At 44.2% G+C, this 24,650-nt stretch overlaps 1 protein-coding gene across 2 annotated transcripts in view; it reads left to right on the top strand.

Annotated features, from left to right (window-relative positions):
* Positions 1-24,650, top strand: part of kcnj13 (potassium inwardly rectifying channel subfamily J member 13) — an 81,980-nt gene that overhangs the window by 20,598 nt on the left and 36,732 nt on the right. The window contains exons 1-2 of one of the 2 annotated variants that reach the window (XM_062067860.1): positions 16,038-16,125; positions 16,200-16,338. The exons of the other annotated variant lie outside the window; for it this stretch is intronic. The gene's annotated coding sequence lies outside the window, so the exon portion shown is untranslated. Of the gene's footprint in view, positions 1-16,037; positions 16,126-16,199; positions 16,339-24,650 lie in introns of those variants that run through there. 2 annotated transcript variants of the gene reach the window in all.

The raw sequence follows: 24,650 nt of genomic DNA on the forward strand, positions 1-24,650 counted from the left end.
GTTTATTAAGATATCATGATCATCGTCATCATCATGGCGCCGATGAAGGCTGCCTCGGTGCTCTCGTGCGCCCTGTTTTGTTTGTTTTTGTACATAAATTGTGTTTCCGGGTGCTCTTACACCCGTGAAGAGCTACTGAACATCAGATCCATCATCCCTATGGACTTGTTACCAGTCATCTTAGCGTCAGCTGCGGATTTGGTCCATTCTGTGCTCAAAAGAGGGAAACCGCATCGCCGAGGAAAGAGAGCGGGCGCACTTGTCCGTCTTCGCGGATGGGGATTCGCACGCCTCTACCAGGCATCTTCCTCTCCAACGTCCGCTCACTTGCCAACAAGATGGACGAGCTAGCGTTGCTGATGAGAAGGAACAAGGACTTCTCCTCATCTTGTGTGTTGTGCTTCACGGAGACTTGGCTGAGCGCAAGTGTCCCGGACAGCGCACTTCAACTGGAGGGCTTTCATCTCCTCCGCGCGGACCGAGACGCGGCGCTCTCTGGCAAAAAAAGAGGCGGTGGACTATGCTTCTTTATCAACAATAGCTGGTGCACAGACGTGACTGTCATTTTTAGACACTGTTTTTCTTCTCTGGAATATTTTTTCATCCACTGTAAGCCCTTTTACTCACCGCGTGAGATTGTTTCATTCATTCTCGTGGCTGTTTACATCCCGCCCGGCGCGGACGTGCGTGACGCTCAGCGCGCGCTCGCAGGACAGATCTTACATGTGGAACGGTCTTTTCCTGACTCTCTTGTGATCGTGCTTGGTGACTTTAACAACGGAAATTTGAGCCAGGAATTACCAAAGTATAGACAGTTTATTAAATGCCCGACCAGAGAGGAGAACACGCTGGATCACTGCTACACTACATTGAGCAAGGCTTTTCATGCAGTCCCGCGCGCTACTCTTGGACTATCAGATCACGTGATGGTGCACTTAATCCCTTCATACAGACAGAGACTGAAACTGGCTAAACCTGTTATGAGGAACATTAAGTGTTTCACCGCCGAGTCTGTGGACGAGTTGCGTGCTTGTTGGTAAACGACAGACTGGGAGGCAATTTGAGCGGCCACGAGCAATCTGGACGAGTATACGGCCACTGTGACCTCATACATACAGTTCAATGAGGCGCGCATCATTCCAACGCGCACCAGGGTTTGTTATAACAATGACAAGCCCTGGTTCACACCCAAGCTCCGACAGCTGCGCAAAAAGAAGGAGGCTGCGTGGAGAAGCGGGGACCGAAGTACATACAGAGAAGCGAAGTACCACTTCACCAGGGAAGTGGAGAAAAATAAATCTGTGTACTCTAACCGTCTACAGGAACAGTTCAGCTCCAATGATTCTGCGGCAGTTTGGAGAGGTCTAAGGGCCCTTACGAACTATAAGCCCAAAACCCCCCAGGCCCTGAATGACCGGACTCTCGCTCAGGGCCTCAACACACATTACTGTCGTCATGAACGGCCTTCAGCTCATCAAAGCCATGCTCCCCCCACCATCACACTCCCCACCAATGCCAGCACTTCATTAAAGGAGTTAAAGGACTCCAATGACATCACAGGACTCCAAAAACATCATAAGACTGTAAAGACCCTCTCCATCAAAGAAGAGGATGTTCTTGAAGCTTAATACGCGGAAAGCCCCCGGGCCGGATGGTGTCTCCCCCTCCACTCTCAGACACTGTGCGGACCAGCTGGCTCCTGTCTTCACTGACATTTTTAACACCTCTCTGGAGCTATGCCGCGTGCCGTCCTGCTTTAAGACCTCTACCATTGTCCCTGTCTCCAAGAAAGCACGGATCACAGGACTAAATGACTACAGGCCGGTCGCGCTGACGTCTGTGGTCATGAAGTCCTTTGAGCGCTTGGTCCTGCCCCACCTCAAGGACATCACCGCCCCCCTCCTGGACCCACTGCAGTTCGCCTACAGAGCCAATAGGTCTGTGTATGATGCAGTGAACCTGGCCCTCCACTTCATCCTGGAGCATCTGGACTCCCCAGGAACCTACGCTAGGATCCTGTTTGTGGACTTCAGCTCTGCCTTCAACACCATCCTCCCTGGACTGCTACGAGACAAGCTCTACCAGCTCAGCGTGCCCGACTCCCTCTGCAGTTGGATTAATGAGTTCCTGACAGACCGAAGACAGCACGTACGGCTGGGGAAGATCGTCTCGGACAGTCGAACCACAAACACTGGTACTCCTCAGGGCTGTGTACTCTCCCCATGGCTCTTCTCCCTGTATACAAACTGCTGCACCTCCAGTCACCAATCCGTAAAACTGCTCAAGTTTGCGGATGACACCACCCTCATCGGGCTCATCTCGAATGGCGATGAGTCGGCCTACAGGAGAGAGGTGGACCGGCTGACGTCCTGGTGCAGCCTCAACAACCTGGAGCTTAACGCCCAGAAAACAGTGGAGATTATCAATCAATCAATCAATCAATCAGCTTTATTGTCCATTCTTACATGTACAAGACACATAAGAACTGAAATTACATTTTCGGCACAATCCCGCTAAGAGCAGACATACGTTACAGGGAGACAAGACGGGACCGCCAACGGATCAGCCTCACTTAGGCGCTCCTCAAAAAGGTGGGAAAAAGGTGACATTGGGGGGAGGGGGGAAGTAAAAAAAAATATCAGTCTGAGGCTGGACCCTCAGGAATGGTCCAGACTGAGTCCGAGGAAAAAAAACCTCACATAGCATGGCACACATAAACAAGGTACATTTAATCACAACAACTCGCAACAAAGTCATCCAACAGGACCTTGGAGGCCGGCAGCTGCTGTTGAGCGCTGCTCAGCCCCCACAACCCCGGAGGAATAAAGCAGTGGTGAAGGCGTTGATTGGGGAGGGGTATGTGCGTGCATGTATGCCCAATTAACTTGGGTGAGATGTTGGATTGTCTTTATGGGCCGAGGCCGGCCCCAAGAGTTCAAGAGTTCAAGAGTCCGACCCAGGTGCTTTTGAAAAAAAGGGAAAGGTCAAAAGCGTCCATCTTTGAGGAGTCCTCGGGGGAGTGTTTTCAAACAGCCTGTTCCTCAAGGCCATTCGAGGGAGTCAAATCGTAGATTAAGATGTTGTTTTTTTCTTCGAGCAGTCAAAACAATGACATTCCTGCTCTGTATGCTGGCTCTGACAATTCCAATTTATTCTTTCTGTAACATCATCAAGATCGAATCTACCTTGCGATTCAAATCAGCAATCGCTCCAGTCTGTGATCCCACAGCACGACCCAATCCTTCCATTGCGTTGAACAGCCTGTTGGCCCCTTGAGTGGCTGCCATCGTCTTCCGAATTTGACGATACACCAGAGCAATGCCCAGCCCAATCAGCAAATGCCCTGCGATCACAGCTCCAAATAGGTAGATGTCTTCCACGTCCTCGATGGAAAGGACTGAGAGGCACATGATTCTCCAAGTATTCCAGGAATCTCTCACGTACCCCGCAGCAATGGTTCCATCAGGGCAGCCAGGCTCCCCCGAGCCTCTTTTCCTTGTCGAAAAGACTGTGTCAATTGCGTCGAGAGTCCAGTTGATCAAATTCATTTTGATGTTTAGATTTGAGGACAGCTCAAGAAAAGAGGCTTCAAAATAGTTCAAACAAGACAAAAACAAAGAGAGCAAGCAGGGAAGGAGGGAGCGGAGAGAGATGCGACCGCCCTCACCAGTGGCAAGACAGAAAAATTATCATGGACTTCAGGAAAGTCACAGCCCCACCATCCCCCCTCACCCTGACTGACTCTCCCACCCCCGTCCCCATTGTGGACTCCTTCCATTTCTTGGGCACCATCATCACCCAGGACCTCAAGTGGGAGCTGACCATCAGCTCCCTCATCAAGAAGGCCCAGCAGAGGATGTACTTCCTGCGGCAGCTGAGGAAACTTAAGGTGTCGACCGAGATGCTGGTGCAGTTTTACTCAGCCATCATAGAGTCCATCCTGACCTCCTCCATCACAGTGTGGTTCCCCGGCGCCACAGTCCAGGATAAGAATAGACTGCAGCGCATCGTACGTGCTGCTGAGAAGGTGATTGGCTGCAAGCTCCCATCCCTCCAGGACTTGTTCTCCTCCAGGATCAGGAGGCGTGTGGGTCGGATCACAGCTGACTCTTCTCACCCTGGACACACGCTATTCTCCCCTCTCCCCTCAGGCAGGAGACTACGCTCCATCCAGACCCACACCTCCCGCCATCTGAACAGTTTTTTCCCCTCGGCCATCAGGCAAATGAACAATAACTCCTAACAGCAGCTCCTTGAATTCCTTGAATTCTTTCTAAGTCTATCTGATAGCTCAGTTACAGCTCTTTTTATTACCAAATATGTGTTATATGTTTTTATGTCGCACGTTTGCACCAAGAAAAATTCCTAGTTTGTGAACCCGTTCTCAAACAATGGCAATAAAACTATTCTGATTCTGATTCTGATTCTGATGATTGATTGTGTCAAATGCTTTTTTTCAATCCATAAAAACTGCAGCAGCACATTTTTTGCCATCTATTGCATTGGTAATCTCTTCCGTTATTTCGATTAATGCCATTGATGTTGAGATGTTGGCTCTTGGTTGTCTGTGAGTATTTCATTTGTATTTATACATTTTTCCAATCTGTTGTTATACAGTTTTTCAATAATTTTAGAAAACTGTAGAAGTAGAGAAACAGGTCTATAGTTTGTAAACTGGTGTTTGTCACCAGTTTTATAAATTGGTACGACTTTTGCTATTTTCATTTAATCCGGGAATTTGCCTGTTTGAAATGATAGGTTGCTGATATATGTTAAAGGTTCTGAAATCTCTTCAATAACCTTTTTTATCGTTTCCATATAAATTTTGTTGCAATCAGTTGGGGTCTTGTATTAAAATGTTTTCACAATATTGATTATTCCCTCGTTTGTCACACCTTCGAGGAACATTGAGTGGGGATTTCTGTCTATAGTATCATTAAGTCGTCAACTGACCCGGGATCTGGAATCTTTTCCTCCAGATTTGTTCCAATGTTCACAAAGTATTTATTTAAGCTTTCAACTACTTTGTTCATATTGTAATTTTTGACATTTCCATCTGAGAAGTATTTTGGGTAATCCTTCTTAGCACCATTTTTAATAATGCTATTTAGGATGCCCCATGTTGCTTTCATATTAGTTTTGTTCCGGTCCAATAATTGAATGTAATATTCTTTCCTCCGTATTCATAGTATGCCAGTTAGCTTTTTCGTATACGTTTAGTACCTGTTTTCTGCCTCTGTATAAATGTTCTAAATGATGTATTCTTCTTGTTGCAAGCATTTTTCAGTCCTTTTGTCATCCATGGTTAATTATTTTTCTTTTGCTTCTCACTAAGTTGTTTCAATGGACAGTGTTTGTCATAAAGCATCTCAAAGGTATTTCAAAATACCAGATGCATCATCTTTATTTTCACTGTATACAATGTCCCATTTTTACACAATATTTTACCTTTATTTTCGTTCTCGTCTACCAACCTCTTTTGGCTGTCTTTTTTACACTTACATGCCCCATGTAATGTACAACATAATTTTTAGTAGATAATTTACTAACATTATTACTTTTGAAATTGTCATGTAAAATTCTATAACATGCAAGCATAGAACTCATTAAACAATTCCCATTTGGCAGCTCTATCCTGTAGCTACGCCCCCTCGAGTATTATACTTCCGGTGTTTTGATCTCTGTGTACATCCGTCACGTCAAAAATATACCCTCTCGCTGGGGTCTAATAAATACTCTACAACTACAGCTGGTTAGGAACTAACTGTGTTCGGGTTGTAATCATCCAAATATGATTGGCAGCAAAGTAGAGAGCTGTCAATGTAGTAGCTCAGAGAGCAAACGCAGGCGACTACAAGTAAGCTAGCTAGATGATGCTAACTAGCGAGCTTGTTTTGGCCATACTTGCCAACCCTCCCGATTTTCCCGTGAGACTCCCGAATTTCAGTGTCCCTCCCGAAAATTTCCCGGGGCAACCATTCTCCCGAATTTCTCCCAATTCCCACACGGACAACAATATTGGGGGCATGCCTTAAAGGCACTGCCTTTAGTGTCCTCTACAACATGTCGTCACGTCCTCTTTTCCTCCATACAAACAGCCTACAGTCACATTAAATATGCGGCTTTAACACACACACAAGGGAATGCAAGGCATACTTGATCAACGACCATACAGGTCACACTGAGGGTAGCCGTATAAACACATTTAACACTGTTACAAATATGCGCCACACTGTGAACCCACCCCAAACAAAAATGACACATTTCGGGAGAATATCCGCACCGTAACACAACATAAACACAACAGAACAAATATCCAGAACCCCTTGCAGCATTAACTCTTCCGGGACGCTACAATATACACCCCCCGCTACCACCAAACAAAGCCCCCCCCCACCCCCTCCCCCCCATCTCCCAAATTCGGATGTCTCAAGGTTGGCAAGTATGGTTTCGGCACTCCTGATCATCTCCCTGTCCCGAAAATCAGTGCTGTGTTTAGGCAAGAGGAACAGTGAGTACCTGCGGCTGAAGCAGGCGTTCAACAAATTTTGTTTGGATTGTATTTTTTTAATATAAAAAACAACTGTATTATCTGCATATATTTAGATTAAAAACATTTTTTTAAGTAGCATATATTTAGATTAAATGTGTTTTTTTCAACAAATTAACAATGCTGCTTTTTTTTTGCACCTAATGTATGTATTAAAGGCCTACTGAAATTAAATTGTTTTATTTAAACGGGAATAGCAGATCCATTCTATGTGTCATACTTGATCATTTCGCGATATTGCCATATTTTGCTGAAAGGATTTAGTATAGAACAACGACGATAAAGATCGCAACTTTTGGTATCTGATAAAAACAACCCTTGCCCCTACCGGAAGTAGCGTGACGTCACAAGACAAAGGATTCCTCACAATTCCGCTTTGTTTACAATGGAGCGAGAGACATTCGGACCGAGAAAGCGACGATTACCCCATTAATTTGGCGAAGATGAAAGATTCGTGGATGAAGAACTTTAGAGTGAAGGACTACAGTGTAGTGCGGGGTGTATCTTTTTTCGCTCTGACCGTAACTTAGGTACAAGCTGGCTCATTGGATTCCACACTCTCTCCTTTTTCTATTGTGGATCACAGATTTGTATTTTAAACCACCTCAGATACTATATCCTCTTGAAAATGAGAGTTGAGAACGCGAAATGGACATTCACAGTGACTGAACATGTAAATACACGGTTAATAATTTCCCGCTTTGTGTAACTGTTCTGGGTTTGGCACAATGAGGAGACTTTTTCCACTGTTCACAGCTTCATTTATTTTCCTTCCAACCTGCGGGCGACAATCAGACAATGTCGGTATCCCGTCTTTCTTTGGCTTACGCCCTCAGCCATGTAAAACTTTTCTGTCCACATATACATTTTTAACAATTTACAGTGAAAAAGCCAGATACAAACAATCTGTAAAATATTGAAATGTACATTCCAAGTGCCATTCCGTGGCGGAACAAAACATGCAACATTTGCTATAATTAACACCTTAGAAAATAAAATAAAACCACAAACCTGCGGGCGACAATCAGACAATGTCGGTATCCCGTCTTTCTTTGGCTTACGCCTAAACACACAGAATAACATTGTTACCTACACACGTAAGCACACACACGCACGCACACATGCACACACACGCGCACACGCACACACACACTGAACAAGTCTCATTACCTACACACGCACGCACACACTGAACAAGTCTCATTACCTACACACGCACGCACGCACACACTGAACAAGTCTCATTACCTACACACGCACGCACACACGCACGCACTGAACAAGTATCATTACCTACACATGTAGGCACACACACACGCACGCACGCACACACTGAACAAGTATCATTACCTACACATGTAGGCACACACACACGCACGCACGCACGCACTGAACAAGTATCATTACCTACACATGTAGGCACACACACACACGCATGCACGCACGCACGCACGCACACACTGAACAAGTCTCATACAACAAAGAGCGGCCATTTGGCGCCAATGTTAGCGATGTAATGTTACCTGGAATCTGAACTTAAAACTAGAGGACAACACAGGTAAACATATTCACATTCTTGGTACACACATTCATTAATTAAAGACCTAATTTCTACCGAAAAACAAACAATAGGTCGGTGGAATCGTCCGACCGAGACTCACCCTCAGCCATGTAAAACTTTTCTGTGAGGGGGAAAGGGAGGGGCTCCACAACCCAGGAGGACTACAGGAACTCAGGAGGGACAAAAATATATTAAACCGCCCTTTCACAGGTGAGCAGAAAAGAGAACTATTTGGAGATAAAATTCACAAACAAAATATAATAAATAACAAAGGTGTATTTTAACTCCGTTACACCCACCCCCACTGAATTTTATCGAATTAGAGCACACACATTATAGTATACAAGAGACTGTCACAACACGAGAAATCACAAGGGGCCAGCGCAATGGTATCTAACACTAAATGTTTCCTATAAGGATGAAGTGGTACGAAGGCAGCACTTATCCCTCAATCCATCAACTGGCAACAGGGTGCCTTCTACATCCCGTAAGGCCCCATAAACGGCACAGTACTAGCTCACAATACAGGAGGGGGGGTTGAGCCCCCACAGAAGCGCAAAAATGCCAGTAAAGGCTACCTGAGTTAAGTCTTAATCAGTAAATGTCTGGAATATGGGTCAATAAGTAGCTTTAACATTCAACTCCTCCTGTGTCACATCTTGCCTAGACATGGTCTGTATCAGTCTGTTCACAGGCTTAACCAGACGACCAAATCTTGACCTGACGTGATTATGTGCGTCAGAGAGGACAGAGCAAGTGGGTAAGGTCTGATCAGATGTGAGGCAAGTATCTGTCTGTGTCACCTTGCCAGTAGTACAGTCTGGGTGTCTCGCATGAGGGGCAATACCTGCAGCCTTCAAAAACCTAGAGTCACCAGGCACAAACTGATCAGACACATCGCTATCAGGTGAGACTGAAGCCGCATGGAGGTCAGGGGTCACAATAGTTACGTCAGTGATGTGCATCCCCGATAAAGGTGAATCAGACAACTGTGTGACCCACTCCACGGTCCTCATTCTTGAATCCACAGGTTCTGGATCAGTTAACGGGGCATTTTCTTCATCCACAGGTGAGGTAGCGTCATTTCCAGCGTCAAGGCAAGACTCAGTCTCACAGAGAGACTCAGGAATGGATGACGTGACGCTGGACATTTCACTTGCTTCAATCACAGGGAGGAAATTGGCCAGCATCAACAGGTTCCTGTGAACTACCCTCTCTTGTCCAGACACAGTGTCACAAATCCTGTATGTGTGCGTCTCTGAGTTCACATCCACCACAGTGTAGATTTTTGACTCCCACCGGTCGGAAAGCTTCTTTTTACCCCTCTCATTTTGTTGGCCAGAAGTACCCTGTCACCAATCTCAATGGTGGACCCCTTCACTCTCCTGTTGTATAGTTGAGCGTGTCTGCCCCGTTCTTTTTTTGCATGGTCTTGAGCTATCACCATCGCTTCTTTCAAATCGTCAGCGAGAGATGCCACATACTTATCATAACCTGTCACAACTGAATCATGGAGGACAGAGCGGAACAGAACATCAACAGGAAGGCGAGGGACACGACCAAACATCAGGTAAAAAGGAGGGAAGCCTGTCGTCTCATGGACCGCACAGTTATACATGAATGTCAGCGTCTGCAGTCGCCTAGGCCAGTCAGCTTTTTCTTCAGGAGACAACGCACGTATCATACCACCTAATGTCCGGTTAAACCGTTCCATGCTCCCATTACCCATCGGATGGTAGGGGGTCGTGTGAGACTTCCTGACACCTGAGACCTTGAAGAGCTCACTTATCAGGTGACTTTCAAAGTTAGTACCTTGGTCGCTATGGATTCTTTCTGGGAACCCAAAAACACAAAAGTACCGGTCCCAGAGAACCCTTGCCACCTGCCTAGCTGTCTGGTCTTTGCATGGAAATGCCTGAGCCATTCGAGTAAGGTGGTCAGTAACCACGAAAACGTCAATAGATCTATTTCTGAAGTCTTCGGCTGACCAGAAATCTATACAGACTAGCTCCATTGGTCTGCTCGACGTTATGCTCTCCAGAGGAGCCCTTCCTTCAGGTTCAGCTGTCTTGCTGACAATGCATCGCTGACAGTGACGTACATAATCTCTCACATCTCTATCAAGAGACAGCCAGAAAAACCTCTGTCTTGTTAAGCTGAGGCTCCTGAACTGACCCTGGTGTCCAGCACCGTCATGAACACCTTGCAGAACCTCAGGCTTAAGTGCATCAGGAACAACATATTGGAAGAGCTTTCCCCTGGTTTTCAGATCTTTTGAGATTCTATACAACACACCATTAATCACAGTAAACCTATCCCACTGTTTCAAATATCTTATAACAGGGACAGACTCATTAAACCTCTCTCTCCTAGAAGGTCTCCTGAGCCTCTCAACATAGACCAATACACGAGAAAGGGTCCTGTCCTCCAACTGTTTATCACCAAGCTCTTTTTCAGTGTAAGCAGGTAAGGTGTCTAGGCCAGCGGGAATCAACTGCGGCAGGAACTACAAGACATCAACAGCACGAGCCCTTGAGCCAGCATCCCACTCAATGTGAGACTGCAAGATAGCAGACACATCCTCTGACGCGATACACTGAGTCTGCATGCCAAACGGACCGCATGGGGACCGGCCAATTTCGCTTGGTGGGGAGGGTTTCACATGACCACTAGATGACCTGAAGGCGTCCTGAACCAACACATTCGACATATCTACAGCTGTAGAGAGGAGACCTGCATACGGTTCAGCAAGTAGCCTGCAGCCAACACTTTCTTTAACAAACGGCACACGACTCAAGGCGTCAGCAACGTTGTTCTGGTGGCCTGGTACATATTTAATACCAAAGTCGTAACTCGCCAATTTAGCAACCCACCGTTGCTCACAGCAGTCTAGCTTCGGCTTTGTTAGTATGTGAGTCAACGGGTTATTGTCTGTCCAAACTGTGAATTTGTGGCCCTTCAACCAGTGACTGAACTTGTCACAGACCGACCATTTCAAAGCTAGAAACTCTAAACGATGAGCTGGATAATTTTTCTGGGACTGAGACAATGACTTGCTGGCGAAAGCTATCGGTCTGGCACGCACTTCACCCTCTTGAATCTGTGACAACACAGCGCCTATGCCATCCAGGGATGCATCAGTTGACAACAGGAAGGGGCGTGTGAAGTCAGGGTGGGCTAGGACCACACTGTGAATCAACGAGGATTTCAGCTTCTCAAACGCTTGTTCCAGTTCCACTGTCCAGTCAGAAGAGTGCAGCTTCCTGCATGACATTTTGGTTTTATGTTTCAACGCCTTCATTTTCACACCCTTTAGCAGGTTAAAGAGTGGCTTAGCAATGGCAGAATATCCTGGCACAAAATGTTGATAATAATTTATCATCCCCAAGAATGATCTTATCCGCTTCTGGGATGGGGTCACACCATCGAGTTCCATTAAGTCAGCACTTGTCATGTTTACGATGCTCTCAACTTTGCTCGGGTCTGTTGAAACACCTTTCTCATCTATTATGTGGCCTAGAAACTTGACAGACTTTTTGAGGAGAAAGCACTTCTTAGGTGCCAACTTTAAGTTATGACTGCGCAGCCTGTCAAAAACCATTTCTAGGCGCTGCAATGCAATGTCCTCATCAGGTGCAAACACCAACAAATCATCCAAATAGCACAACAGACTTAGATAATTTTTGTCCCCAAAAATACTGGTCATCATGCGCATGAAACTACCAGGACTGTTGCAGAGACCCTGGGGAAGACGATTGTATTCATATAAACCCATGGGAGTAGTAAAGGCAGAATACTTTCTATCATCTTCATGTAGTGGCATGTTATAAAAACCCGAAGTCAAATCCATGGTACTGAAAACACAGTTGCCTCCCAGAGCGGCCAAACAATCCGCTTGGTGGGGAAGGGGATGAGCATCCTTCAGAGTCCTCTTATTCAACCAACGAAAGTCTGTGCAGATGCGGAGGTCTCCATTTTTTTTCCACACCAGCACCAGTGGCGATGCGTACTCGCTGGTTGACTTTCTGATGATTTCTCTTTGCTCCATCTCACTCAGTACTTGACGCAGCTTCTGGTACTGGCTAGGAGGAACTCTCCTGTATGGGAGCCTGAATGGCCTGCTGTCAGACAGATGAATGCGATGCACAAAACCCTTTGCCTCCCCACAGTCCAGTTGGTGGCGTGAAAAGACATCTTCATACTGCAAAACAAGATGAGCCAGCCTCTTCTTACAATGTTCTGACACCTCACACGACTCAATGTCAATGTTGCACAGTCCAACCGACTTGAGCTTGTCTATCACAGAGTCAATATCAGCAGCAGGTGGCGTAGCTGATTGGGTGCAACTGAGCAGGGGAGCTCCTGAGAGTTGGGCAACATCCATGTCTTCAAGGGCAACACAGGAGTAAACATCAGCCAGTTTAGCATTGCGCCTCAATAGCACAGGCCTGTCAGAAGTGTTAATGAGTTTTAGAGGGACCCACCTATCTCCCCACATTGGAGACACGATCCTCGCAACCAACACACCTCTAGGAGCTGAGCGGGATGACGTCGGCTCAGTCATGACGGCGCTGCCTGGTGAAACCGCAGTGTTCCTGGGTAGTTTGCCCCACATGAGGTACTCACGACCAGGCTCCAGGCAGACAGCAGAGTTGCACCTGACTGTGCCGATCATGTCAGGAGCATCCTCACCTCTCCAGGGGTTCAGGCCAGCCAGCATGGAAAGGAAACATTCCACTTCTGGATCTGTGTGTGAGCAGGTACCAGAAACTGTTCTCCAAAACGAGTCACATCTTTTAGACTGGTGTAGAATGTATTTTAAAACATTAGTTCCCAGGATTAACTCATCCTGTTGACCAGGGACAACAAGTGTGGGGACCAGCATTTTACAGCCATACACTTCCATTTCAATGTCAAAAGCACACTTTGGCTTCACACGTAAACCCCCACAACCAATAAGAGTCACATTCACATCGATTTGATTTTGGCCAGATAGTACACCAGTCTCCCTCAATCTCATTTCCACTGTCTCACTAATGCTGCAGGCCATCGAACCACTGTCCATCATGCCACCCAATGTAACAACCCCACCCACAGTCACAGGTGTGTAAAAGAGACTGTCACTCTGTCTAACTCTGTGAATATTCTGATAAACAACTTCAGAGTCATTGCAGGAGGCCTTGGTGGATGTGTAAACCGTTTCAGCATCAGACATGTCATCAAATAGGGAGTTTGTGTGAAGACCCGTACTGCCTCCCTCCGAATACAGGTCAGCTAGTTTCCCTCAGACTGGGGCTGGGGGGCGTTATTGTCAGTACAGTTCAGTTTGGTGTGGCCAGGAGCAAAACAGGTGAAGCACAGTCTGTCAGACATGCAGTGGGAAATGGTGGTGTGGCGCGGATCATCACAAATTCTACAGGCTGCCTCCCTGGGACGTCGACCCCGTGTGGCACGCTGGAATCTCCCACCTTGACTTTGATGAGCAGTGTCGCCTCGCTGCATCTTATCCATCATCATCTGGAACATGTCAACCATGCGGGTGAGAAGTCTTTCTTCTGTCTGTTGGAGATTTTGCACCACTGCTGTAGCAGGGGTAAGGCTTGGGGAACGCTGGTGTTCATTTGGAACAGAGGCAGACATTGGGGGAGTGAGAGGGGAACAGTACACATGACGCTGAGCTTGGGGAAAGAGAGGAGAGGGAACTGGGGCACGACACTCTTCAGACACTGGCAGGCTTACTGACGGTGGACCGGCCTGCTCAGAGGCCACAGCGGTGATGTGACTCTTTAACTGTGCAGTACCAGCAGCCCTTCTATTAGCCCTTGACTCTCCCTGGTAGTCATCGATTCTCTGTTGAACATCACGGGACGTCCACTCATGAAGTGGCTTACACTTTAAAATGCAGGATAGTTCCGGGTCAGGACAGTGTTTGACAAACATGAGAGCCACTTCATCATACATGTTCTCTGCCCGTTTTCCTTGTCTGTGAAGACCCTCAAGAGCCAGGTCTGCTGCTTTGTTCAGTCTTATCCAGTAGTCTACTGGGTTCTCTCTGTGCTTGGGCAGAGTAGCATGAAAGTCAGCAAGAGGGAGACATGACGGAGCATCACTGAAATACTGGAGTAGGATATTGTATATTAGTTCAGGTCTCTGTCTAACATTCAGTCCAGGATCACTACACAATGCTATCTGCACTACATCCCTGGCTTTGCCCATCAAATGGTTCAAGATTTCCTCCGCCTGATCATCTACAATAACATTGTGTCTCTTGAGGTAAGTCTTAGTCATAACAATCCAGTCTTGCACTGAATACCTGTCAGTGTTGTCACCTCTAAATGTCTGGAGGTCTTTATCTGACTTAACTTGAACTGTCAAATGCTGGAGATCATGCTTGCAAACTCCATTGTGTGTGTTCTGCACAGCAGGACTACTCTGACAGTCACTCTGCATATTCACAACACCAGCTGACATTAGCTTTTCAACAATGGATTCATTAATTTGGGCACCTAACTGCCCAACCATATCAGTAAGGTGGCGGATGGCATCAACATCACTGTTGGGTGTGGAAGTGTGAGGTGTCTCCCTCATGGACTCGTCAACAGGAGTGAACAGCAAACCTCGACCCAACCCCTTATTTGTACACCCATCAGCTGTAATGCTGGAACGCCCCACCTCCCTACTATTAGTGGATTCAGAACACAAAATACCCCTACCTCTTGATAACACAGGGGTAATAAACTTATCCATCGTGATGCCAATAATGATCTGTACTTGCGTTGTGTAATTAAACCGGAACAAACGGACTCGGGAAAAAAATAAGACGTGTTTTAGCACAAAAATAATGTACTACCGAAAGTTACAGACCCACTGAAAATAAAAGAGGGAGAGAAAAAAAAGAAGAAAGAAAAAAAAAAAAAAATCACTGTACCCAAACACACTGTCTTGAGATCCGACCACACAATAATCATCAACTGTAGATCAGGACAGCAGCGCAGCATCCACGGCGACGAGCATCAAGCCGATCTGAAGATCCGAAGGTTCACGGCACCAGTGTAACTGTTCTGGGTCGGCACAATGAGGAGACTTTTTCCACTGTTCACAGCTTCATTTATTTTCCTTCCAACCTGCGGGCGACAATCAGACAATGTCGGTATCCCGTCTTTCTTTGGCTTACGCCCTCAGCCATGTAAAACTTTTCTGTCCACATATACATTTTTAACAATTTACAGTGAAAAAGCCAGATACAAACAATCTGTAAAATATTGAAATGTATATTCCAAGTGCCATTCCGTGGCGGAACAAAACATGCAACATTTGCTATAATTAACACCTTAGAAAATAAAATAAAACCACAAACCTGCGGGCGACAATCAGACAATGTCGGTATCCCGTCTTTCTTTGGCTTATGCCTAAACACACAGAATAACACTGTTACCTACACACGTAAGCACACACACGCACGCACACATGCACACGCACGCACGCACACACACACTGAACAAGTCTCATTACCTACACACGCACGCACACACTGAACAAGTCTCATTACCTACACACGCACGCACGCACACACTGAACAAGTCTCATTACCTACACACGCACGCACACACGCACGCACTGAACAAGTATCATTACCTACACATGTAGGCACACACACACGCACGCACGCACACACTGAACAAGTCTCATTACCTACACACGCACGCACACACGCACGCACTGAACAAGTATCATTACCTACACATGTAGGCACACACACACGCACGCACGCACACACTGAACAAGTATCATTACCTACACATGTAGGCACACACACACGCACACACGCACGCACTGAACAAGTATCATTACCTACACATGTAGGCACACACACACGCACGCACGCACGCACACGCACGCACGCACGCACACGCGCACTGAACAAGTCTCATACAACAAAGAGCGGCCATTTGGCGCCAATGTTAGCGATGTAATGTTACCTGGAATCTGAACTTAAAACTAGAGGACAACACAGGTAAACATATTCACATTCTTGGTACACACATTCATTAATTAAAGACCTAATTTCTACCGAAAAACAAACAATAGGTCGGTGGAATCGTCCGACCGAGACTCACCCTCAGCCATGTAAAACTTTTCTGTGAGGGGGAAAGGGAGGGGCTCCACAACCCAGGAGGACTACAGGAACTCAGGAGGGACAAAAATATATTAAACCGCCCTTTCACAGGTGAGCAGAAAAGACAACTATTTGGAGATAAAATTCACAAACAAAATATAATAAATAACAAAGGTGTATTTTAACTCCGTTACACCTGCGAAACTAAAAAAATAGAAGCTAAGTTAGCTACAGAGCTAACGTGATAGCAGGCTCAAATGCAGATAGAGACAAAATTTAAAAAAAACCCTGACTGGAAGGATAGACAGAAGATCAACAATACTATTAAACCATGAACATGTAAATACACGATTAATAATTTTCAGCTTGACGAAGCTAAAAAAAATAGAAGCTAACTTAGCTACGGAGCTAATGTGATAGCATCAGTCTCAAATGCAGATAGAAACTAAATTAAAAAAAACCCTGACTGGGAGGATAGACAGAAGATCAACAATACTATTCAACCATGAACATGTAAATACACGGTTAATAATTTTCAGCTTTGCGAAGCTAAAAAAATAGAAGCTAAGTTAGCTACAGAGCTAACGTGATAGCTGGCTCAAATGCAGATAGAAACAATATTTAAAAAAACCCTGACTGGAAGGATAGACAGAAGATCAACAATACTATTAAACCATGAACATGTAAATACACGATTAATAATTTTCAGCTTGGCGAAGCTAAAAAAATAGAAGCTAGGTTAGCTACGGAGCTAACGTGATAGCATCAGTCTCAAATGCAGATAGAAAGTAAATAAAAAAAAACCCTGACTGGAAGGATAGACAGAAGATCAACAATACTATTAAACCATGAACATGTAAATACACGGTTAATAATTTTCAGCTTGGCGAAGCTAAAAAAATAGAAGCTAAGTTAGCTACGGAGCTAACGTGATAGCATCAGTCTCAAATGCAGATAGAAACTAAATTAAAAAAAACCCTGACTGGAAGGATAGACAGAAGATCAACAATACTATTAAACCATGAACATGTAAATATACGGTTAATAATTTTCAGCTTGGCGAAGCTAAAAAAATAGAAGCTAACGTAGATGCGGCGGCGGCGGGCGTTGTACGCTTTTGACAACACCCCGGCCGCCATCAGAGTCGGCAAGAAACATATATTTCCCCAAAGTTACGTACGTGACATGCACATATCGACACGCACGTACGGGCAAGCGATCAAATGTTTGGAAGCCAAAACTGTACTCACCGTAGTGCGTCTGCTATCCTGCTCAAAACACAACACAACCTCCTGGTGTTGGTGTTGCTACAGCCAGCCGCTAATACACCGATCGCACCTACAACTTTCTTCTTTGCAGTCTCCATTGTCCATTAAACAAATTGCAAAAGATTCACCAACACAGATGTCCAGAATACTGTGGAATTTTGTCGAAGAAAACAGAGGTATTTGAATTGGGTCCAAACACTTCCCTTGACCGCGTGACGTCACGCGCATACGTCATCATACCGCAACGTTTTCAAGCGGAAGTTACCCGGGAAGTTTAAAATTGCACTTTATAAGTTAACCCGGCCGAATTGGCATGTGTTGCAATGTTAAGATTTCATCATTAATATATAAACTATCAGACTGCGTGGTCGGTAGTAGTGGGTTTCAGTAGGCCTTTAATTCTGGTTGTACTTACTGACGTCGAACCAATGTTGTATGTTACATGGTGTAATGTGACCAGTAGATGGCAGTCACACAAAAGAGATAAGTGTGGACTGCAGGTTGACATCTGTTCAATAAATGACGCTAGCAAGTACCGGTAAGCAAGCAAAGCCAGAACTTTAATGTTTTATTGAGAATATAGAACATTACAAATGGCACTCAAATATTTGTCAAAATGTTTTAGTACGACTTTGGTAAGCTACGAAGTCGCACCAATTGTCAGATAATTACGGCTACCGTAGTCAAACGTACTGTGCTTCAACATACGGGTGAGATTACGGTGTGTGTATAAGGACCCCAAAATGGCACCTATTAGGAGACATATTATCTGGCGTTTTGTTTCAACCTATTATGCAAAACCAACTATTCTTACCTATTGGTACTTGCTGTTGTGTATTTGGGATCTACATAAATCCTGAAAATTTGCACGTGTCTACCATTATAGTCCGCGCCGTAGTCAATAAGCTCTTTCTTTTTCTTTTTGTTGTGGGGCAGTCATCCGCCGCTGTTCCCATTTCTAATACAAAGTAGTGTATAGTTCCAAATTAATCTGCCAATAGACTCGCTATGGAAGCAATAAAAACTACAACAAAAGATGTTGGGGAGAAGACGCTGTCGAAGTTAAGGCACGTACATTAAAAGACCCGCCCAAAAAACGGGGCATCCTGAAGATACGGTCAGAAAGTGACTTGAAAACGTTGTATAAAAACATTGACCGAAGAACCACCTTACGTGTTTTGTAGACTACAAGGAAATGTTTTAAATAAATAAAAACCATTAATGCCTCTTAAAATCCGGTGCGCCTTGTGTATGAAAATAGACCCGAAAAGACCAATTTAACGACAGTGCGCCTAAAAATACGGCGCAGTGAAAAAAGCAAATGCCCCAAAATGGAACCTTGCAGCACACCTGGGAGTAACAATCCTGTGGCCCCGAAGGCATGCCACCCCCACAGGAGACTTTAAAGGCCTACTGAAATGCGATTTTCTTATTTAAACGGGGATAGCAGGTCCATTCTATGTGTCATACTTGATCATTTCGTGATATTGCCATAATTTTGCTGAAAGGATTTAGTAGAGAACATCGACGATAAAGTTTGCAACTTTTGGTCGCTGATAAAAAAGCCTTGCCTGTACCGGAAGGAGCAGACGATATGCGCGTGACGTCACCGGTTGTGGAGCTCCTCACATCTGCACATTGTTTACAATCATGGCCACCAGCAGCGAGAGCGATTCGGACCGAGAAAGCGACGATTTCCCCATTAATTTGAGCGAGGATGAAAGATTTGTGGATGAGGAAAGTGAGAGTGAAGGACGAGGGGCAGTGGAAGCGATTCAGATAGGGAAGATGCTGTGAGAGGTGGGTGGGACCTGATATTCAGCTGGGAATGACTAAAACAGTAAATAAACACAAGACATATACTGTATATACTATATTAGCCACAACACAACCAGGCTTATATTTAATATGCCACAAATGAATCCCAAATAACAAACACCTCCCCCATCCCGTCCATATAACCCGCCAATACAAATCAAACACCCGCACAACACACTCAATCCCACAGCCCAAAGTACAGTTCACCTCCCCAAAGTTCATACAGCACATATATTTCCCCAAAGTCCCCAAAGTTACGGCACGCACATACGGGCAAGCGATCAAATGTTTGGAAGCCGCAGCTGCGTACTGCGTTACACATACAAATTAAACCAAATGCTTATGGCAACATTCTGGTTGCGTACTCACGGTACCAAGTCTGTGTATCCAACTCAAAGTCCTCCTGGTAAGAGTCTCTGTTGTCCCAGTTCTCCACAGGCCAATGGTAAAGTTTGACTGTCATCTTTCGGGAATGTAAACAATGAAACACCGGCTATGTGTTTGTGTTGCTGCAGCTGGCCGAAATACACCGCTTCCCACCTACAGCTTTCTTCTTTGCTGTCTCCATTGTTCATTGAACAAATTGCAAAAGATTCACCAACACAGATGTCCAGAATACTGTGTAATTTTGAGATGAAAACAGACGACTTGATAGCTGGCCACAATGCTGTCCCAAAATGTCCTCTACAATCCGTGACGTCACGCGCAGGCGTCATCATAACGAGACGTTTTCAGCAGGATATTTTGCGGGAAATTTAAAATTGCACTTTAGTAATCTAACCCGGCCGTATTGGCATGTGTTGCAATGTTAAGATTTCATCATTGATATATAAACTATCAGACTGCGTGATCGGTAGTAGTGGGTTTCAGTAGGCCTTTAATGGTTACAGTAAATGTGCAACTAGATAAGATTAAACAAAGCTGCTTGTTCAGTGTGTTTAAGTGGTGAAGGAATGTTACTTTGGAAGGGCTAAGTGTTTCAATTATGATCCTAAATTATTATCTTAAATTTTTTTAAACTTTTTGTTGCTATAGTGTTTTGTTTTATGTAAACATTCATGACATATGATATTTGATATTTGCCCATTTAAATGTTTGTGGTTTGTATTGTCCTCAATTTTTGTCTAACTTTTTTGGTTGAGCTTTTAGTTTATGTTCTTCTGGGATTGGGGATGAAAAGCATGTGTATATTGACACAAGTGCAGCGCAGCAGTTACCATAGCAACACCATGCAGCTGTACTGTAAGGTGTTGGGGTTTCGGCGGTTTTAAAAGGTTAACTTATAAATAGCACACACATATATAAAAATAATGAATGTTTACCATGTGTAAAAAGACCCCCACTGAGATCAGGTGTGCCTTGTGGGGGGCCTGGCTCCCATGCAACTTGACTGTAAGAGACAGCTTTATCTATACACATCCATTTTACAATGGACTCTAGATCTAAAATACATAATGGAAAGTAAGAAAAACAACGCTAGAATGTGTTCAGCGGTATGTAAGGTTCTATTGCACTGGGACCATGCTTCACCCACCTTGCAATTATAACTTTAGCACAGTACTGTACAGTACAGTATAGTGTGCTAAAATGATGTCGTCTTTGTAGTAATTGTGTTTAAATACTTAAAATGCCTGAACCTTCACTGTTTGTTTTATTTTAGAGACATTCCCGCAAAATGCAAAAGTACGATTTCAAACATTTGAAATGGTAATAAAAGTGCATCATAGTCAGTGAACAAGATAAGTGTAGTGTGGTAAGTTTAGAGCTCCCTGCAGATGAAAGGCACATTCCTTCTCTGCATGTCGCTGTGTTCCTCAGACCGATTCCCAGCTGGAAACTGCTCTAATCTCCTGGCAACAATATTGACATAGAAATAGAAATTCTGGAAAGGACTGCCCGTCAAACATGCATCTGGCTATCAAGAGTTGCTGTACACACTTTGATTCAGATCCATGAAGAAAGATGAACATGTTTTCATGGAAAATACTACTAAATAGAATAGTAGGATATTATAAAAACGTGGGATCTTCGCTCTGTCCACTTTAACCACAGGCCAGTTGATGGTAAGTGAGACTTATGGGGGTATTGCAGTGTAATTGTCGACCAAGTCATCAAGTCCAGGTCCAATATGTTCTTCTTTTGACTCGTTTTACCGCTTTTGTTGATATAAGATTTCAGACCAGAAAGTGTCAATTCTATGAAAAATTGGTGAGTTTGTGTTGACTCTTATTAAATGAACTTCATCATTACCGCGCACGTGTTTTAGCATAAGACTTGATGTAATGTCAAAATCAATAAAAAGAACAATAAAGAGGCCACAAGAAAATAATTGCTGCTTACCTTCAAAGTTTCGGCACAGGCCCAAAGGTCCTTTTTTTGTTGTGAGCGGTAATGGTGGCATGCGGCGTTACCCCAAAATGCAGAGACGGGAGGAGAGGTGCAGGTAAAAGGGAAACTCAGGGAGCACCATTGTGGCAGTAGGGGTGGACCGCGGGTGAGCAGACACTTGTTGAGGTAAGTCAAGCCAAGACAAGGCAAAGCAAAATAGCGTCTCGCAAAAAGGCACCCCGAACAGTAGCTGTTAAGGGTGCTCAAAAAATTGTATTTGCATCCAAATCGCAATTTTTATTTATTCCGATTCTAAATCGATTCATAACAACACATCGTGGTTCAGCTGGCAGAGTGGCCGTTCCAGGTTCGATTCCAGCTTTCGTTATACTAGTCACAGCTGCTGTGTCCTTGGGCAAGACAATTCATGAGCGAATGTTTTATGGTGGCAGCCAAGCTTCCGAGAGTCTACCCAAGGGCAGCTTTGGCTAACAATGTAGTTTTCCACCATCAAGGTGTAATGTGGAGTGAATGAATGATGGGTTCTCTTTTCTCTGTGAAGGACTTTTAGTGTGTAGAAAAGTGTTATATAAATGTAATTATCCAATCAAAATTATTATTATTACAATTTTTGAGACATTTTTTTTTGTGTGTGCAAATTCTTTAACAACCAATTTTTGGATTAAAAACATTAAACAAATATTACTGTTAATATTATTATTTATATTATTATTATTATTATTATTATTATTATTATTATCATCATCATCATTATTATTGATACTGTTGATTTTATAATTTTTGGTTTTCCTGTATTTTTAGTATTGTATGTGTATGTCTTCTCAATTGCTTTGTAAATTTCTATCATAAGTATTGTAGAGATGGGATTGGGTTGGAGTTGCCTTATTTTATTTTATTACATTAATTAACATTTTGTAATTTCTGTGAATACAATATATAAACACATTTTTAGAAATAAATTTTTTGGGCCAACCCTAAGTCGTACGTTACCAGCCAAGGAGCTTTTGTAACCTGTAACCTTTTTGAAAAAGGTTACCGTATAATTTATAAACCAAATAACATATTACAAAAATCGTATTGAATCAAAAATCGATTCTGAATTGAATCGTCACCTTGAGAACCGGAATCGAATCATCTGGTGCCCAACCAAAGATTCCCACCTCCTTTAGCAACAAACCAGCAGAGGTAAAGTCACTGCATGGTACACGAGAAAAGGAAGTGAGAAACACAAATAAGAGCACTGGACAGTCAGAGTCCAGAACCGTCACAATTGAACATGACAGATTTCTCAGGTGAACATTTTTCATTAATAGGGGATGGGGTGGCTCTGTTGCTAACACGGCCGTGCCAGCAACATGAGGGTTCCTTGTTTGATCCCCGTCTTCCGCCATTCTGTTCACGCCCGTTGTGTCCTTGAACAAGACACTTCACCCTTGCTCCTGATGAGTCGGGGTTAGGGCCTGCATTGCAGCTCCCGTCATCAGTGTGTGAATGTGTGTGTGAATGGGTGAATGTGGAAATAGTGTCAAAGTGTTTTGAGTACTTTGAAGGTTAGAAAAGCGCTATACAAGTATAAACCACTTACCATTTACTATGAATACATGCAAAATAGAGGAAACTGATGTCTATAAACAGCCTTATGTTTAGAAACTATTTATAATCCACCATTCACAAGTAAATGCGAAATAAATGGCTATTATAAGTTATGTTGACAATCGCTTATATCGATGTGGGTCAGCCAATCTGAGGAATGTTGACTGTTGTGCCTCGGCCAGGAAAAGGCACAGGACATAACATGTAAGAAGAGGTTCCCATTTCCATCAAAGTCCTAAGCAGCTGAAACAGTTACAGCCTTCTCCAGTTATTGCTGTTGATTGGTACGGGACATTAAATGTTTTTTGTTTTTTTAAAACATTATTAGAGCCCTTTAATATGAAATAACACCTTTACACTCGCTTCATCCAATAGCCTTGAATGTGTTCTACTGTAGATTACAATACTCACCAGTCGCGCGGAGGATCCTGCAAATACCATTGCTATGGCCGTCATCCGGCCACAACTTGAAAGTATTTTGTCACATCCCGGATAATTTCTGTACGTTAAAACTGAAACCACGGGCATAAGTTGTTCTGCAAAAACTTGGTCAACAGTCGCTACAATCATTAACTTTGTAGTTACTTGTGAGCATTCCGTCGTGATAGCAATGCCTGTCCTGCATTGTCGTTCTACATGGCTCACGCCAAAGCTGTGTTGTTGAAGTCAAAATTTAAGTGCATCTCGAATCAAGAGAGTTCATCTCCACTTTGACGGAACAGCTGTTGCTAGCTGATAGCAGCCTAAGCCAGCCTGAAGTGCCTCACCGAATGTTCGATAATATTTCTGTTGTTGTCTTTTGACATCGCTTGCGTCAAAAACTTACCAATGTGGAGATGTGTCAATGATGAGGTACGAGTTTCAAGAGGAAGTCTATTAGAAAGTTGTTCTGCCAAAAGTTGGTCAATTTGAGATTATCGCTGTGAAAATAGCGCCAAGATTAGCGGTTTTGTTGTTAGCATCATTACCTTATCGATCGTCATAATATAATAATAAAAAATAGGAAAAATACTTCACAGCAGCACAGATAATCATACTTGCCAACCCTCCCGAATTTTCCGGGAGACTCCCGAATTTCAGTGCCTCTCCCAAAAATCTCCCGGGACAACCATTCTCCCGAATTTCTCCCGATTTCCAGCCGGACAAAAAGGCACACCCCCTCCAGGTCCATGCGGATCTGAGTGAGGACAGCCTGTCGTCACGTCCGCTTTTTTTCCATATAAACAGCTTGCCGGCCCAGTCACGTGATAACATCTACGGCAGGGGCGCTCACACTTTTTCTGCAGGCGAGCTACTTTTCAATTGATCAAGTCGTGGGGATCTACCTAATTCATATATATAATTTATATTTACTTATTTATGAAATATATGTTTTTGTTAACAAGTTAAAGGTGT

Source organism: Entelurus aequoreus, linkage group LG13 (genome assembly GCF_033978785.1).
Source record: "Entelurus aequoreus isolate RoL-2023_Sb linkage group LG13, RoL_Eaeq_v1.1, whole genome shotgun sequence".
Classification (NCBI taxonomy): domain Eukaryota; kingdom Metazoa; phylum Chordata; class Actinopteri; order Syngnathiformes; family Syngnathidae; genus Entelurus; species Entelurus aequoreus.